Source organism: Anastrepha obliqua, chromosome 5, assembly GCF_027943255.1.
Source record: "Anastrepha obliqua isolate idAnaObli1 chromosome 5, idAnaObli1_1.0, whole genome shotgun sequence".
Lineage (NCBI taxonomy): Eukaryota > Metazoa > Arthropoda > Insecta > Diptera > Tephritidae > Anastrepha > Anastrepha obliqua.
Genome location: NC_072896.1, coordinates 107,022,666 through 107,039,013, shown reverse-complemented (window position 1 = coordinate 107,039,013; position 16,348 = coordinate 107,022,666). Strand labels below are relative to the sequence as shown.

The window sequence follows — 16,348 nt, the reverse complement described above, 5'->3', positions numbered from 1 at the left end:
GATGTCCCCTAATTTGGGTCGAACTTTTTAGTTTCTTTTCTCATGTAAAGGCCAAAAATGGTGATATTTTGAAATTATTGTATGGGGAACCCCCCAGGGGAGTTCCAGGGGGTGTGCCACTGGCATGGGTGGATCGGCCGTCCAAAATTAGTGGGGGTCGATCATACATTTGGACTCGATTGGAGCACTCTAAATGGGTCAAAGTGGGATTTTTCGTTCGATCCAAATTGGGGGACATCAGAATTCGTTTTAGAGGTATGGTTCCTTCGGCTATGCCAGCGTGTTCCAGGCAGAACTTTTAGCGATCAGAGAAGCATGCAAATCCCTAGAACTCTACAAGGTAGTTGGTGCAAGAGTAGCTATCTTCTCAGACAGTCAAGCAGCTATCAAGGCCTTAGACTCCAACTACATTTCATCCAAACTGGTCCTACAGTGTAGAGAGAAGCTGAAACTGCTCAGCCATTGGCTTGAAATTACCCTGATATGGGTTCCCGGTCATAGGAACATACGAGGCAATGAGATAGCGGATGAGCTAGCAAGAAAGGGCTCAACACTAGACGTAGCAGAGGCGGTGGCAGTTTCCACCCCACTGAACAAACTTAAAGCATCTATTGCTTCACACTATCATGCTTTAGCCGAAAGAAGATGGAAGCAAATACCTACATGTATCACAACAAAAAACACATGGCCGTCATATAAAATCCAAAGGACGAATGACCTGTTAGGATGTTCTCGGCCAAACATTTCACGTATCACTGCAACCCTTACAGGACATTGGAAAGTAGGGGATCACGCAGCTAGACTCAACCTACCCTTTAATCCTATCTGTAGAAGCTGTCAAACGGAAGGGGTGAAGGAAAGTCTGTTCCACTATTTATGTGAATGTCCGGGACTAGCCAGGGCACGACTCCGATCCTTCGGTAAGCCTTTCCTACAGCAAATTAAGGAGATCTCAGTCATCGAGATAAAGGATTTGATCCTATACTTGGACCTCACTAAGTGGATCTGACCCGGAAACACCAAAAAAAAAAAAAAAAAAAAAAAAATAAAATAAAAATAAAAATAAAAATAAAAATGCAACAACAACTCATCATTTCACGAGATAGTGGTATTAAAACGGTGCTGGTCACTAATTAGGAGCATTTCAGCTAAGAAATGTTCAACCACCTCAACAACATGGTTCCTTCGGCAAAGTTTCTTATTTTGATCCCTAGAATACGATTTTCACAGAGCAATGAGCGATTTTTAAATCAACCCGCCCTAGTGTGCGGGGAATGCTGCTGGAGTGACAGTCCTTGAGCGGATATAAATCCGAGTGGTTTCGGTAAGGTAGAACCGACTGTCGTGGGAACATATGAGATGGATTAGCGGCTTCGTTCCGGCTTTGCCTATCGTTTGTTGATTCCCAATTCTCACAAGCATTAGCAGACATCGGATGCTTCTAGTGAGCATGAACTGATTGCTAAAAGTGTATCGATATCATAATATAAAATATTTAATCAAGTGAGCAGAGCACAAACAAAGCGAGCAAGGAAATGGCGAATCGAAGGTGCCCAATATAACTCAGAATAATGATTTTATCGTTCCAAAAACTATGTATGTAGTATTAATTTCATTATATATTATAACACTAAGAATCGTAAACGATCCACTCGCTTCTATTTGACATTCAAAATGGGCCCACATATGGCACAGAATATATAAAAAACCAGTATTGCTTGCAGAAAAATATGAATGGCTCGAAGTTGGCTGGCGACCAACTTTGTTGAAAGCAATTTGTTGAAAGTTAAAGTCAAATAATACTTAAACGCGTATAAACAGCTTTTAATAGCTACACTTTGTGGATGAAGAAAAGCTGAATAAAAGTTGAGGTATCAGCTTATTTGAAATCTATGCAGGCTCAGATACAAAACTCACAAACATACCTCCAGTTAAGAAATATATTTTACCATACACAGAGCTGATTTATTCGTACATATTTACAAAGGATAGAATACATTTTTCACAGAAACTATAGGAACGAGAAAATGTGGCAATAAATTCCTCATTGTTTAGTACTTGGCCAAAAAAAGATGTGAGCAATAGTCTACCGCTTCTACCAACAAAATTTCATATTCCAAAATCGTACTATCCGATCGGTTTTTTCGAATAAAATACGCAGACGCACATTCCGAACTTAAGGAAATAAAAGCTGGAGTCACACAGGGTCGCGTGTGACTTTTCACATGTGACTTGTCTAATGACACAAATTGCTCCACAGCAACTTTTGCTGACGACACAGCCAACTTGTCGGTTGGAGAAATACCGATTAATTCAATCGAAAAACTTCAAAACCTGGAGTGGGCCGCTACATGACACATAAAATTAAACAACCCAAAATCGGCTCATATAGACTGCACACATAACGGGTGTGCAAATCCCGTGGTACGCCAAATACTTAGGTGTGACTCTGGATACCAAGCTTAGAGGGAATGCTCAAGTTAAAAAGCCAAGTATGGAGAATAGGGAGGAGATTAAATGACTTGGAACCCTATTCCCATTCATTTTGCGACCACAACTGCTGAGGCGGGAACTGGTGCGTTGTCGTAATGGAAAAATGGAATGGAATGATGGAAAATCACTAGTCTTCCGCGATTCAAGCCAAGCCCAAAGGCAAAGACCGATCTGACTGAAATTTGGTGTGTGTTCTTCCAAGAGATGCTACTAACTAAACATGATCTCGATACGCGCCATTAGTGCCATCTCTCTGACTTCGCACGAAGTTTTCAAGCCACCTTCGTATTTACTTTTACTTATGGAGGCAAAGTAAATTGAAGCAGTAATTGAAGAAGAAATTGAAAAAGAATTGAATTCGATGGCATTTTTCTTGTTATGAGTTATAAGGTTCTTCCAGAAACTACGCAAATATTTTAACTACTAAAGCCGTTAAAAATAAATATAATACATAAATGCCCACTCATCACCATTCACAATGGCCCTATCCGACATTATGTTGAAAATATGACCTCCAAAAAGTGCTAGCGATATCGCAAAAGTACCAGATGTACACATACATACATACATAAGTTTGTAAGTACTTTTAGCAGGAAATGTTTTTATTGCGGTTTTTTCTTCAAGGTCTTCCGCGAATGATGACGAATCATATTTAGATACATAAATATGTACATTTACTGTTAACCAGCTCCAGCCTATTCTTGCAAATTAAAAATTGTTATACTTTTAATTTTTTATTTTGTTTTTTCTGATTTGCTGAATTGGCTACTTTTGTGCTGACCACCGTTTTTGGAACGTCTGCAGTTTGGCCTACTTTTCGCGAAAAACATTTTGAAACTTGTTTTCCGCTGGCAACGTGCATGTCTAAATTATTTTATTTAAGTTGACTTCTTTTCACAGTTTTAAGTTGATTTTGGCAACAACGAACTGCACTCAAGGACAGCCTGTAGTATTATTAATAAATCTTTGGCCAACAAATACAAATTTCGCAGTGTTGATATTTAATGGCAGACAAGTTTAGCAGACACAGCAGCTCGTATTAATAGGCCTAATTTTTAATGTATTTATATTTATACTATAAGTATAAATAATATTATGCACAAAAATATGTATGGTATGTATTTCTGTAAACTTATACATATGAACATATATGACTTTTAATAATGAATAAAACACTTACATATATGCCTACATATTTATGCCTATTTTCGGCTGTCAATTTTGTCAATCCATTTTGGTCAACATCACAAAGATATTTTTATTGATATTTTTTAAAGTGGTTACTTATAGACTGTCTTTTGATTCGTTTGAAATGTATTTCAATAAATTTCGTTTTAATGTATTTCAATGAGTTTATTGTAGTAGGTAAGTAAACGGTAGATGACTGACAGAGATGATTGATAGAGGGGGGGGTGAAGATATAGAAAATTTTCCATAGCTATGCTGGCTTTAGTTTCACTTGACCAGTTGGGTTTGGTTAAACATCCGAAAGCAAAAATTTATTCAAAACATCATAGGGCTAAGCTTTATCGGCTTGCTTCCGACATTCACAGCATTTGCGCACTTTCCTGCACAACTCAAATATATATATAATTGGCTCTTACAGCCTTTATTGACCGAGCTCCTCCTGCTATTTGTGGTATGCGTTGTGTATTTGTTCCACAAATGGAGACCTACAGTTTTACGCCGACTCCGAACGGCAGATATTTTTTATGAGAAGGTTTTTCTTAACAAAAATACACTCGGAGGTTTGCCATTGTCTACAGAGAGGTGACCGCTATTTTTTTAACTATTTCTATCATTTGATGTAGAGTGTAGCAATGCACTGAACAAACTGGCCACCCATAATTAGGTATCACTGATTTGGGTACCAGGACATGAGAGACACGAAGGAAAACGAGAAGGCAGAGTTTTATGCCAAAAAGGCGCAAAAGTTTTATTTATTTGGCCAACCCCATTTTTCGGCTGCCTAACCGTACAACCGTTACCATTACTATAACCATCATTTGGTGTTTTGTGCACACAGTGGTTCTCAAAACCGGGCCCTTCTGAATAGGACCATAGTCACATACAAACTCTTTTGACTTAAAATTGCTTCCTCTTCAAAAGTGAAATGGATAGAGTGGAAGAGCGTCACAGTAACTCTAACAAAAGGATTTTTTTTAAACTTCCAAACGTTTTTCAAGCTAAGATTCAAAGAAATGATTTGGCGACAAAGCTGGTAAGCATAATGGTCCTCGCTTCGGAAAAATTCCACTTTTCTGCAATAAGGACGCTTAGGTCGGTGAGAACTAACTCAAATAAGACCTTCTCCAAGCCTTAGCAAACAAACCCTGCCGAGTTTTTTGGTCTAACAAATTCAAGAAATGGCTACAACAGCTAGTGCCAGCAGATGGACTTATCTGGATAGCTGCAAAATTTCGTGTTTCTTGAAACTTCTTAAGTCTCTATGTCTATGTAAAAACGATGAAACTGGCGGCCAAATTGTCACAGCACAATATTGCGCATAATAATTTCCGTAGAATCTGTAATATGAGAAAGGGTCAGAGAATATTCACCTCCATAAGCACGATTGTGCAAGACTTCAAAGAATTGGTTTCAAAATTCTGAGGAATAATCTGGATCAGGATCTGGAGCGATTAAGCAACTTCTCATTGGAGAAGCTAATAAGATTCGCCTAAGTTCGGGTTGGGGGTGTAGTGATAAGACTGAGAACATCTTTAATGGCTAATATTTACAGTGGGCTATTTGTGGCCTATGAATGAACTCTTTTTAAGAACAGCCTAACATGCCGCAATGAGTTTCTATTTTTTCTTTTTTACTTTCATCTGAAAAGATTTTTAGAGGTATTCTATGAGCAGACCCTTATTCGAGTCTGAGTGAATTTGACAGAATCGGTTAATGGGCTGACGTCGCTTGAGATATGTTTAACAAAATTTAGCATGTGTTAGTGATATACGAATGACATGAGCATTAACTGTGTTGATTTTTTTCGTATATCACTAACACAAGCTAAATTTTGTTAAACATATCCCAAGTGACGTGGAAGCATAGTTCCCCTCAAATTTTCTGTTTCACCATATCCATCAATTAAACCTTCAAATCTATCATCCTTGTATGGGCCCCAAGAACCCATTTCAGAAGAAAAATTGAATTGTTTGTTAAGGGGGGGGGTAGGGTCACAAAATCGAAATTTTTTTTCTTCACTCATCTTATAGTAAATCATTTCAAGAATGTTGTGTCAAAATTTTAAGTGGATCGGAGCAGAACTCTCAAAGTTATAGCCTTTGTAGGCACTCTACTTCGAGTGCGGAGCATAGATAATTTTTCAGAGTCATTTTTTCAAACGCGTTTTTCCCGAAACGACTTCTTAAAAGTCGGTGCCAATCACAACTCCGAAACTATTCAACCGATTCTTTTCAAATTTGGCACACGTTTTCTAAATCAAAAATACCTCGCCCCCCCCACTGTTTTTTTTTATTTATTTTATTTTAAGGTTGTTTTTCACTTACAAATATGGCGAAATTTTTCGCCAAAAATGCTCGTTTTACGTTTGTTTGCCACCAAAACTACAAAAATGAAAAAAAAAAAAATTTTATTAGGGGGGGCGGGGGGAGGGGATTACGTCATACTTTAACTGAAAAATTCGACTTTTTTAGTTTCAGATGATTCTACGACGAATGCCGATTGGCACCGCAGAGCACCTCTCGAAAAACATATCCCCAAAAAAACTCTGTCATGGGCTTATTTATCAATATTTTATTATTAATATTTTTTAAAAACTTATTGAAAAGATGTACAATAACATGCAACTGATTTTATTAAAGTATCTTAAGCCATATTTCTGTAAAAAATTCAAAAAAAAAGTGTTTTTTTTTAGCGCTAAGCCCTACCACCCCCTTAAATGGCTGCCAACTTAACCTATTGTTCGTAGTTTATTTGTGTATATCGACAATTACTCCGAAAATTGTTAAATAGACTGAAACAAACAAGAAACACCAAAAGCGGTCCACACAAGCAAAATTATAAATTTTTCCATGTAAAACTAAGAACAAATGAAATGTAGTGAAAGAAAGCTCCTGCCTTCTTGGATTCCTACACTGAAAGATCTTCCGAAGAGCTAGAAACTATGGTTGAGTATAGTAAGATTCGAGTTATGTATTATATTTAGGTACGAAGATTTTAGTGCTAGCAGGCCCTTTAAGCTTTTACTTCTAACTAAGCTAAGATAAAATTTCTAAGCTCGCAAGCTTAAACTTTGTTCAAAAATTCACCAAAGTTAAGTTAGCTGAGTTGGTTTTTTCTGCGTTGATTTGTTGACGTCTACAATCACCGTCAACTTCGGGATAGCATAAATTCTCGACCTTAAACTGTAGCAAACCTGCCAATTTTGATGCAAATGAGCCTCAAAACACCTATTGCTCAGAGTTGGCTGTCTAATTACGATGCCCTTGTACATTACTTTGTCCACGTAGCTATAGAAGTTTAAAAAGAAGGCATTCGAAAGATAAGTGCTTGATGGTCGCTTTGCTGTTAGAGTAAACGCAAGTAAAGTATATTACACTGATGCCTTATGAGCTCTCGCGCATGGAGGGAAATACAGTTTTAAGCCGACTCTGAACGGAAGATATTTTTTATGAGGAGCTGTTAATGGCAGAAATAGGAATGAGAAGCCATTGCGATCGCTCTTAGAAAACAAAATTTCATTTTGGTATTCCTGGTAATGCCAGCAAAATTTCGGTACGTAAACTCCTACTAATTCAAAACAGTGGTTGGGAAGCTTCTATTTGTGATTGATAACATAAATTCTGACAAATTACCGTCAATTATTTCCATCTCCGTTTCATCTAAGAACAGTTTTACTTGCCCATGGGTCCAGAAGGTTGAGGCCCTATATTTCATCTACGAACTATGGTTCCAGAAGGTTAATGGTGGTTACTTTTTACCGCCAGAGTTGTGCGACATTCTTTCTTAGCTGGCATGAATTCGAAGCTTTTAAAAATATACTCATGAATGCAGTGTCAGCTAGGCTAAACCCTTCACTCTGGTCTTGTGCCGACAACTGCATCTTTCAAATTCAACTCTTACTTTGCAAGGACATCAACAAGTGGCAAATAAGGGAGACATTCGAGTTACTCGTAGATGCCAAAAAATCAGTGTCGTCTAGACAAAATGTGTAGAGTGACCGGAGATTTTTTTATTTTTACTTTTACCTGGGGTTGTAAGCCAAATGAAGCCTTTCAATAAAAATTAACTCTACTCTTCTGCTTCGGTATTTGCATATTTCTACGTTTGTTAAGTAATCTGTAATCTAGCTCTGCGGTTTATGATTGCCATAAAATAGCAAAATTTCCAAATCAATTTAAGTGGTTACAAGAAGCTACTTTGCACAGTGATTTGTCAGTCATATTGTGGCTAACAACCAGTTGATGAACTGGGTTTAAGCCTTTTGCATACATGCCGGCATACATACAGACATACCTATAGGAACAAGTAAAGTGATTAAGACTGTATAGTTATAAATATAAGTAGTGAATTTTTCATATGAATAATGAAGCACGCACCGTACATACATATATGCAAGTAAATGTGATTAAAACAAAGGGTGGTCAAAACACGGGTATCTCCTTCAATTAGGTGTTAATTTGTAGCTGTACTCCGCGTTAAGGGGGAACTTTACGGAATATTACAAAATTATTCGAAAAGCGAAGGCTTGAGCTCACTGGCTATTGTGAACAAACAATATTTGCCATATCTGACGACGGGAAAGCCAGCAAGTGATTGTGGGGAGCTGAGCGCATTCACAAATGAGCATTGCAGAAGAATGCAAGTAAAAACACGCTTCTTCTTCTTATTTTTTGACAGTGTGTGATGGTGTGAGTGCTTGATCATTTTGCTTGAGTGTTTTGCGGGTTTCTATGCCAAATCAGAATTTTTATGGTAACCTTAAAAACAATAGAATATTGACCAAAAAAAGGACAAAATTATATCTTTGACTCGGAAAGTTTACTATAGCAAATATTTTTAATATATCTCTTAGTTAATATATAATAATGCTTTTTATTCAGAAATATTCATTTTATAGCGTTTTTCATATATTTTTCAATGAATTTTAATAATTTTTTGTGCAACCCTGTTCCATAAAAGAGCGTTTTGGAAGCAGGTGATCTCAGCTGTGGGTATTTCTTGACAACCAACTGAGAGTGTTTTTACTTATGGATCTGTACAATGCAAATAAGTGACAGTTAAGTGGGAATTTCGGGGTGGTGGCATCTTCTGCCACTGGCATCAGAGCCATAATTATTAGCTTCTTTTAGGCCGACCCCGTCAAACTTACACGTTTGGCGGGCGTACTGCTGGCAGAACTCAACAACAACACTTAGTGGAACACCTACCTAAACAGGGCTGGGTGCAGTTGCTGCAACAATAACAATTTCTCTGGGCTAGTATTGAATATATCATCGAAAATTCCTAGAGTTCCAGCGTGGAACATAGGCCCAGTTGAAAATATGCACTTGGAAAATTTTCAGTGTTAGGCAGGTGGTGAGCCAAGTTACATAATTCGTCAAATAATACTTTTTATTCGAACTAAGTTCGAAAGTTATCTTATCAGCCACCATGGCGATTTGATTTGGACGTCTCGCTGCTACGATTTGATTCCCTGGAAACGAATATCAACGTCAAGGTCATGGAAAAATTAGGTTGGCACTCGAACTACGAAGCCAGTCAGAGTAATCACATGAATGGAATCGTAATTGCAAAAAGCAAAAGTGATTTATTGGTCTTTCTAAGCCGGCCGCTGCAGCCGAATGACTTGGTGTGTGACTAACATTCGGAAGTACACAGGTGCGAATCTCCGTGCAACAACACTAAATGACAGAAAAAGTTTCTTCTGTCAGTCAGCAGGCAATAGCAAACCTCCCAGTGTGTTTCTGCCAGGAAAAAGCTTCTCATAAAGCTTCTCATTTGCCGTTCGAAGTCGGTTTAAAACTGTAGGTCCCTCCATTTGTGGAAAAGCATCAAAACGTACACCACAAATTGAAGTAGAAGTCGGCCAAACACCAAATAAAGGACGTAAGCGCCAATTATATATGCATACCTATATAGTATATTATAATTTTTGTTTTTGCTTTTTATACCTGAATATACATATAGAAATTTTTACGATTCGTCTATTTTATGTTAACTCTACAGGATGAAACAAACAAAAATATTGTTTTGGAAAAATAAAATGTTTTTGCTATATTTCGAATATTTTAAAAAATAATAATATAAAAAAAAATATTTTTTAAATAAAAAAAAAAAAACAAATTTTTAATAAAAAAATAAAATAAACATTTTTTTAAATATTTTTTATTAAATATATACATATATATTTTTATTTCATTTTATTTTATTTTTTTATTAACATTTTTTTCTATTTCCTTATTTAAAATATATATTTTTTAAAATTATTTTTTTTCCATTTATTTAAAAAATATATTTTTCTTTTAATTTTCCCAAAAAGATATTCCCGTTTGTTTCACCCTGTATATAGAGTTAGCATAAAATAGACAAATCGTAAAAATGTCTATACGTGCAGGTATTAAAAAACCAAAAAAATGTAATCTGTAGTTTTTGGTTTTGTGCTTCATGTTTGCCATTCATTCACTCCAAAATTTTAAAAATTTCGCCATCGTCATTATGTTGTTGCCTTTTTTTTTTTGCTAAGCTTATTACTCGCGATTGTTGCTACAATAATTGCATTTGTTGTTTTTACATATTTTTTTTATTTTCTCAACAACACTTGGAGCTTTGTGGGCCACAGCTGTTGCGCATGCGCTCATTTCAGACTTTTACGATTTTTCGCATTATTTCCCCTATATAAATTTTCGAACTTAAAAAGTACAACTTTCAATTTTGTATGTACGTATATATTTATATTTTTAGTTATTTACATATTTATATAGTAAATTTCGTTAATGCCCCCTTTGCCATTCACTTTACTTACCGATAATTAAATAACTATTTATTTGTGGTCTCCGCCTTTTCGAAGCTTACAAAATTCTATGTTTGCTTTGCCTTGGCACTTTTTTCACTTTTCGGCTCTGCGCTTTGCACTCAACCAACAACCCAACTCCGTACTAAGTTAATTTAATGAAACAATCGTTCTTTTCGAATGTACCACTGGCTACATTTATTTATGAATTGAAATGTTCGCAGCGCATACGCCGTGTCTTGTGCCAATTTATACTCGCACCGGCTACCAAACTGTGTTTATTTTTTCTTAACCGTCAAACTTTTTTAATCGCTGCTATCGGCAATGTTAATCTCACTTTCTTAGACTTTAGACAAGTATTTCATTTGATTCCCCACTAATCGCTTATACCCTCCATAAAATATATCTCGTAGTGTACGCTGCCGTCGATCAATTGGTTTGTTGTATTCGCGTCCGTTGTGCGCAAGTAACTGGTATTTGATAGCTGGCAAAAACCTACTTTACAGCTGAAATGTGTTGTACTACGAAATGGAGTGGGAAGCAAACTCATTTGAGGCGAAGTACACCGCATTGTGGCTTTTTATGACGCTTCGCTCAGTTCTCCATCTACAGCGCTTGAAGTTGATGAGCCACGAATATACTCAACTTAATTTTTAAACTACTCTAATGTAATGGGTTTGTGGGTATTTGCTCTCCGCTCCGCTTGAGTTAGTTATCCATGTGAACTCTTTCTCAGAGCAGACCACCTAACCTTAGCTATCCATGTGTTGGAGCTGCTGCCAAAGCTCGCACAGCGAATGTATCCAAATCGCGTCATGGCGCTTATCCCCCCTTCTAAATGGTTACTCACGTGTAATATATAAGTGCGTGTGTGTATGAAAAGCAGTTCAACAAAAAGCTTTTAAGCTGAGCTTAAGACAACGGCGCCGCAATTGGCATAAAAGCACTCAAATAAGTTTCGTTTGAATTTAAACGATGTGCGCAGCCAGTGTCGCCATTTTGAGCTTTTCCTACCGAAACTGGTAGAATTCTTCCCCTTTGCTAAATTGATAGGCTTGAATGGGTTTTGGTGGGATTTTGGCAATATCAAGAAGTACATACGCCTACATACATACATACATACATACTATACATATACATATTATTATGTATTATGGAAACCAATTTTTTCTCCCTTTTTTTACAAAAACAAAAATATTGTTTACTAAAAACAATGTTAATCTTGTTAATGTTAATGTATAAGCAATATTTTTTTTTGTTTAAGTTCTTAGAACAAATTGAAGTATGTTTTATTTTCATCGTAATAAGTCCTTTTAGAAGAAAACGGGCCTATGTTTAAGTTAATATTTTATTTATCCTATATGTTGGCCTGCCACCTCGATCGCACTGCAAGCAAATTAGGATTTTCTGAAGCCAATTGAATTTAATCTTTCAGCTGTCAATTTTCGTGGGATGTGCTTTCAAGCCACAAACAAATTTGTTCAAGACTTATAGCCTTTACTACACACTTGTCCACCCACATAACGCTATTTGCTGCATGAAAAAATAAAAAAATCTAAAAAAATGCCCTAAAGTTTTCTATTTTCTATGTCTCCCTAAGTAAAAGTAAAAGGGCACAAAAGATCATTTAGGTCAAAGTGTCGACCATTGGGCACACTACAGATACAAAATTATTAAGTAAAAGTAAATACACATTTTCATCTAAAGCCAACATCAAATTGAACTACATTTTTGAATATAAACAAGTTGGTTAAAAAGTATCCGATTACTCACTAAGTATTTGACACCACGAAATATATTGGGTTATTAAGTTTATTGCATTGTTCTTAAAATTTCCGTAAATAGAAATTATTGATATCACTATCGTTTACTCAGATTACTGCCACAGTGGTGCCATCTGTTTTTTTTTTTCTTGCTCGACAGGACACTTTCATCGTACACGGTTCAGAGCTGCTGTTTTTGCACCGTCCCATGAGGTGTCGGCATCTGCTAGTTCGCGCGACATCGACCTTCTCCAAGTGTTTTTTGGTCGACCGCGACCTCTGCTCCCTTGCGGGTTCGGTAAATACAGCCACTTTCCTTGTGAACTTATTAAAGCGCGTCCTGTTATAATACCGATCACTATAACTATGACGTAACTGCTATCTGCGCCTTTGCCTGGGTTCAAGAGAAGAAAATTTAAATGCGAAATCATTTATTTAGTATATATTTAGGTGGTCTCTAAGTAGAGATCCTGATGACCTGGTACAGCCATTAGACAGCCTCGACCTATTAGTATACTAGGCATAAGATCCATTGAACAATGGTGTAATTATGCTATATTAATTACTGAATTGATACCTGAGAATTTGACGAGGACATCATGTAAGGTTGTCTTTAAAAACAGACAAGTATAGTCATGAAAGTCATCACTTTTCAAACTAATTATAAAAGGTGAAGTCCAAAATAAACAAGACCTAGCTGAAATAGAAACGACAGGAGCTTTGCTCTGATAACATTGAGTTTATTTATTCAAAATAGTCCCCTCTGGCCTCGAAACACTGTTTTGCGTGATCTAAAAGCTTTTCGAAAGAGTGTTTCAGGTCATTGACCGGAATGACCTTCAGAATGTCGGTACAAATGTCTTTTGGATAGCCTCTACTGACGCATAACGTTTTCCTTTCTTGGCCAAATGCAATTTTCCAAATAGATAGAAGTCACAGTCAGCCATATCAGCTGAATACGGTGAGTGGGATCAAAATAAGAAACTTTGCCGAAGGAACCAAACCTCTAAAACGAATTCTGATGTCCCCCAATTTCAAAATATCACCATTTTTGGCCTTTACATGAAAAAATCAACTAAATGGCTATGTTTTTTCTTTATTTTTATTTATTTATAATAATATCTATTTTTTTCTTAAGAAATTTATTTAGTCAGAACATATCGCACTTGTTACGTTAAAGCGTAACAACTCAAAAAGAAAAGGAAAAGAGTAACCACTCAAAAATTTGTTATTTTAGCGCAACTACTAAACAAATAAGGATGAAACAACCGTTATATTGTTTTTAATGATATTTTCGTGCAATTACATATTTTTTCCCTTGTAATACCTATATTATTAATATTTACGGAAACAGTTTTTCGTCTCTACTGAATATGTAAATGAAAAAATTAATTTAAGTGAGTTATAGAAAAGAAACTAAAAAGTTCGACCCAAATTGGGGGACATCAGAATTCGTTTTAGAGGTATGGTTCCTTCGGCGATTTTTCTGCCTCCCCACAAAAGACACTAAAAGTTCGACCCAAATTGGGGACATCAGAATTCGTTTTAGAGGTATGGTTCCTTCGGCAAAGTTTCTTATTTTGATCCCTAGAATATGATTTTCACAGAGCAATGGGCGATTTTTTTGCCTCCCCAAAAATCGACCCGGCCTAATATATATTATAAATATATATATATATATATATATTTCGGAAGAAAATATATAAGAATTAGTAATAACCGTTCCGAAATTGCTGTCAGAATGTTGAGATAATTTATTTCAAATATCCATAAACTCAATGAAGTGCAAAATATCAAAATTTTGGGAACCCCATTCGCCGCCGCATATAAGAACGGATCTCGTCAAAGGCATTAGTACAAACTTCTTTCGTCATCGCTGCATAAACCCCACTTCCGAAACGCTGAAAGGTTCCGTAGAATCTTTGAAGGATTTGCACTTTTTGCGAAGGCTGTTTCTTAATGGTCTAGCTGTTATGAATGGGTCTAACATCTGCAACTCCTGAAGAACGTTGGAAGGTGGCGCACAAGTCAACTATACGAGGGGTGCCTTTTATATGTCGGGATTTGGCAACCCTGGTGTTGCAATCTGGCAACTGACAGCTGTATCGCAAAGTTTGACATTTTTTGGCTTTTACGTACTCAGAACGTTTTAAAATACCAGCGCTATTTGTGTTGTTTACAGTAACTTAAAAGATTCATCTCGGTCCAAAATTGGAATTAAATCGTGAACATTTTCGTGCGATTATTTTTTACAACTTTCGACGTGGATTAACTCAGCAACATTGCATGGATGAACTTAATTCATTTTTTGGCGATGAAGCTCCATCAAGGACCAGTATTTATCGATGGTATGGTGAATTTAATCGTGGTCGTAGTTCAATCCAAGACGAATTTCGTGAAGGTCGTCCAAAATCAGTTGTTGCTCCGAAAACCATTGATGCTGTGCGCGAACTGATATTGCAAGATCGTCATGTGACCTATCGGGAGATTGAGACAATCTTAGGCATTAGTGGGACCAGCATACATTCAATATTGCATAAACATTTGACTGTCAAAAAAATTTGTTCGCGTTGGATCCCACACAATTTGTCAATCGCTCAAAAAAAGGCTCGTGTCGATTGGTCGAAGGAAATGCTCAAAAAATACGATCGCGGGGCTTCAAAACACGTCTATGACATCGTGTCAGGTGATGAATCATGGATTTACGCGTATGAGCCCGAAAGTAAACAGCAGTCGACTGTATGGGTGTTTCAAGATGAGCCAAATCCAACAAAAGTTGTTCGCGCACGAAGCACTTCCAAGCAAATGGTTGCCTATTTTTTCGGAAAAACTGGACATGTCGCAACCAAACACAACTATTTGTTTGCCAGTTGTCTTCCAAGAAATTAGGAAAACCAATCGCCAAAGACGAATCACTCTTCACCAGGACAATGCGAGCTCTCACAGATCGGCTCAAACAACTGCATTTTTGAGCACCCAAAACATCGAATTAATGGGTCATCCGCCATACGAGTATAGTCCTGACTTGGCACCGAATGACTTCTTTTTATTCCCGTACGTAAAAAACAAACTGAGAGGTCAACGTTTTTCGACACCTGAAGAAGCGGTTGCGGCATTCAGAATGCATGTTTTGGAGGTACCTCATTCAGAGTGGCAAAAGTGCTTCGACAATTGGTTCAAACGCATGCAAAAGTGTATAAATCTTTATGGAGAATATTTTGAAAAACAATAAAGTGGTTTCGATGATTAACATTTGTTTTTGTTCTCTAATCCCGACATATAAAAGGCACCCCTCGTAGCTCTGAAAGCTAACAATGATGTATCGGTATACTAAAATCCAGTTTTCGGTGTTTGTCAAAGGAAATAACTATTTTTTACACTCCGCAAAAGGCAGGACTTATAATCAGCGCCTGTTTGGTGCTACACAATTTCTTACTTCGGGCAAGAGTGCGGTTCGATGAGGTTTATTTAGAGGACTTTGAGGAGCCTATGCACTTCAGGTTCCCTTACTAATATTTCAAGTCGTGCTATTTTGCACATTGCAGAAGACAGCTAGACAAAATAGTGGAAGATGCTTTTACCAATAGCACTCAACTATAAAACTTATTTATCTTCATTTCTTTATTTTTTATATTTAAGATTAATAAAGACGTTTCTTCATATGCTACATTTGCTTAAAACTAGTTTTTAAAAGCAATTTAATTGTACTAAAATAATTAAACTTAGAATAAAAATACTTCAAATAAGTTCTTTTTGTTTGGTATCAAATATTAATTTTAAATATTAATTATACGCAGAGGCTGACCAATTTAGAGGCATCGGCAATCTTTATTATTTTTGTGTACAACCATTCATGACATTTATTTAAAAAAACAAACCCTTCAAATGTTGGCGGCAACTGCCCGTAAGAGCCATCCGTAAACACCAATTTTGAATGACTCGCTGGAGGACTTCGGTCAGTGTCTCCTGAATAACTTTAATAATGTTGGCTTCCATTGATTCAATCGAAACTGGTTTATCCACAAAGCATTTAGACTTTACATACCCCCACAAATAAAGTTCCAATGGTGTGATATTACACGATCTTGATAGCGAATCCACTGGCCCGAGATGA

The 16,348-nt window shown here is 36.7% G+C and overlaps 1 protein-coding gene across 1 annotated transcript in view; it reads right to left on the bottom strand.

Moving 5' to 3' along the window:
* Positions 1–11,010, bottom strand: part of LOC129248301 (alpha-tocopherol transfer protein-like) — a 59,062-nt gene extending 48,052 nt beyond the window's left edge. Inside the window, exon 1 of the mRNA XM_054887793.1 lies at positions 10,484–11,010. The gene's annotated coding sequence lies outside the window, so the exon portion shown is untranslated. The remainder of the gene's footprint in view (positions 1–10,483) is intronic.
* Positions 11,011–16,348: the final 5,338 nt, after the last annotated feature.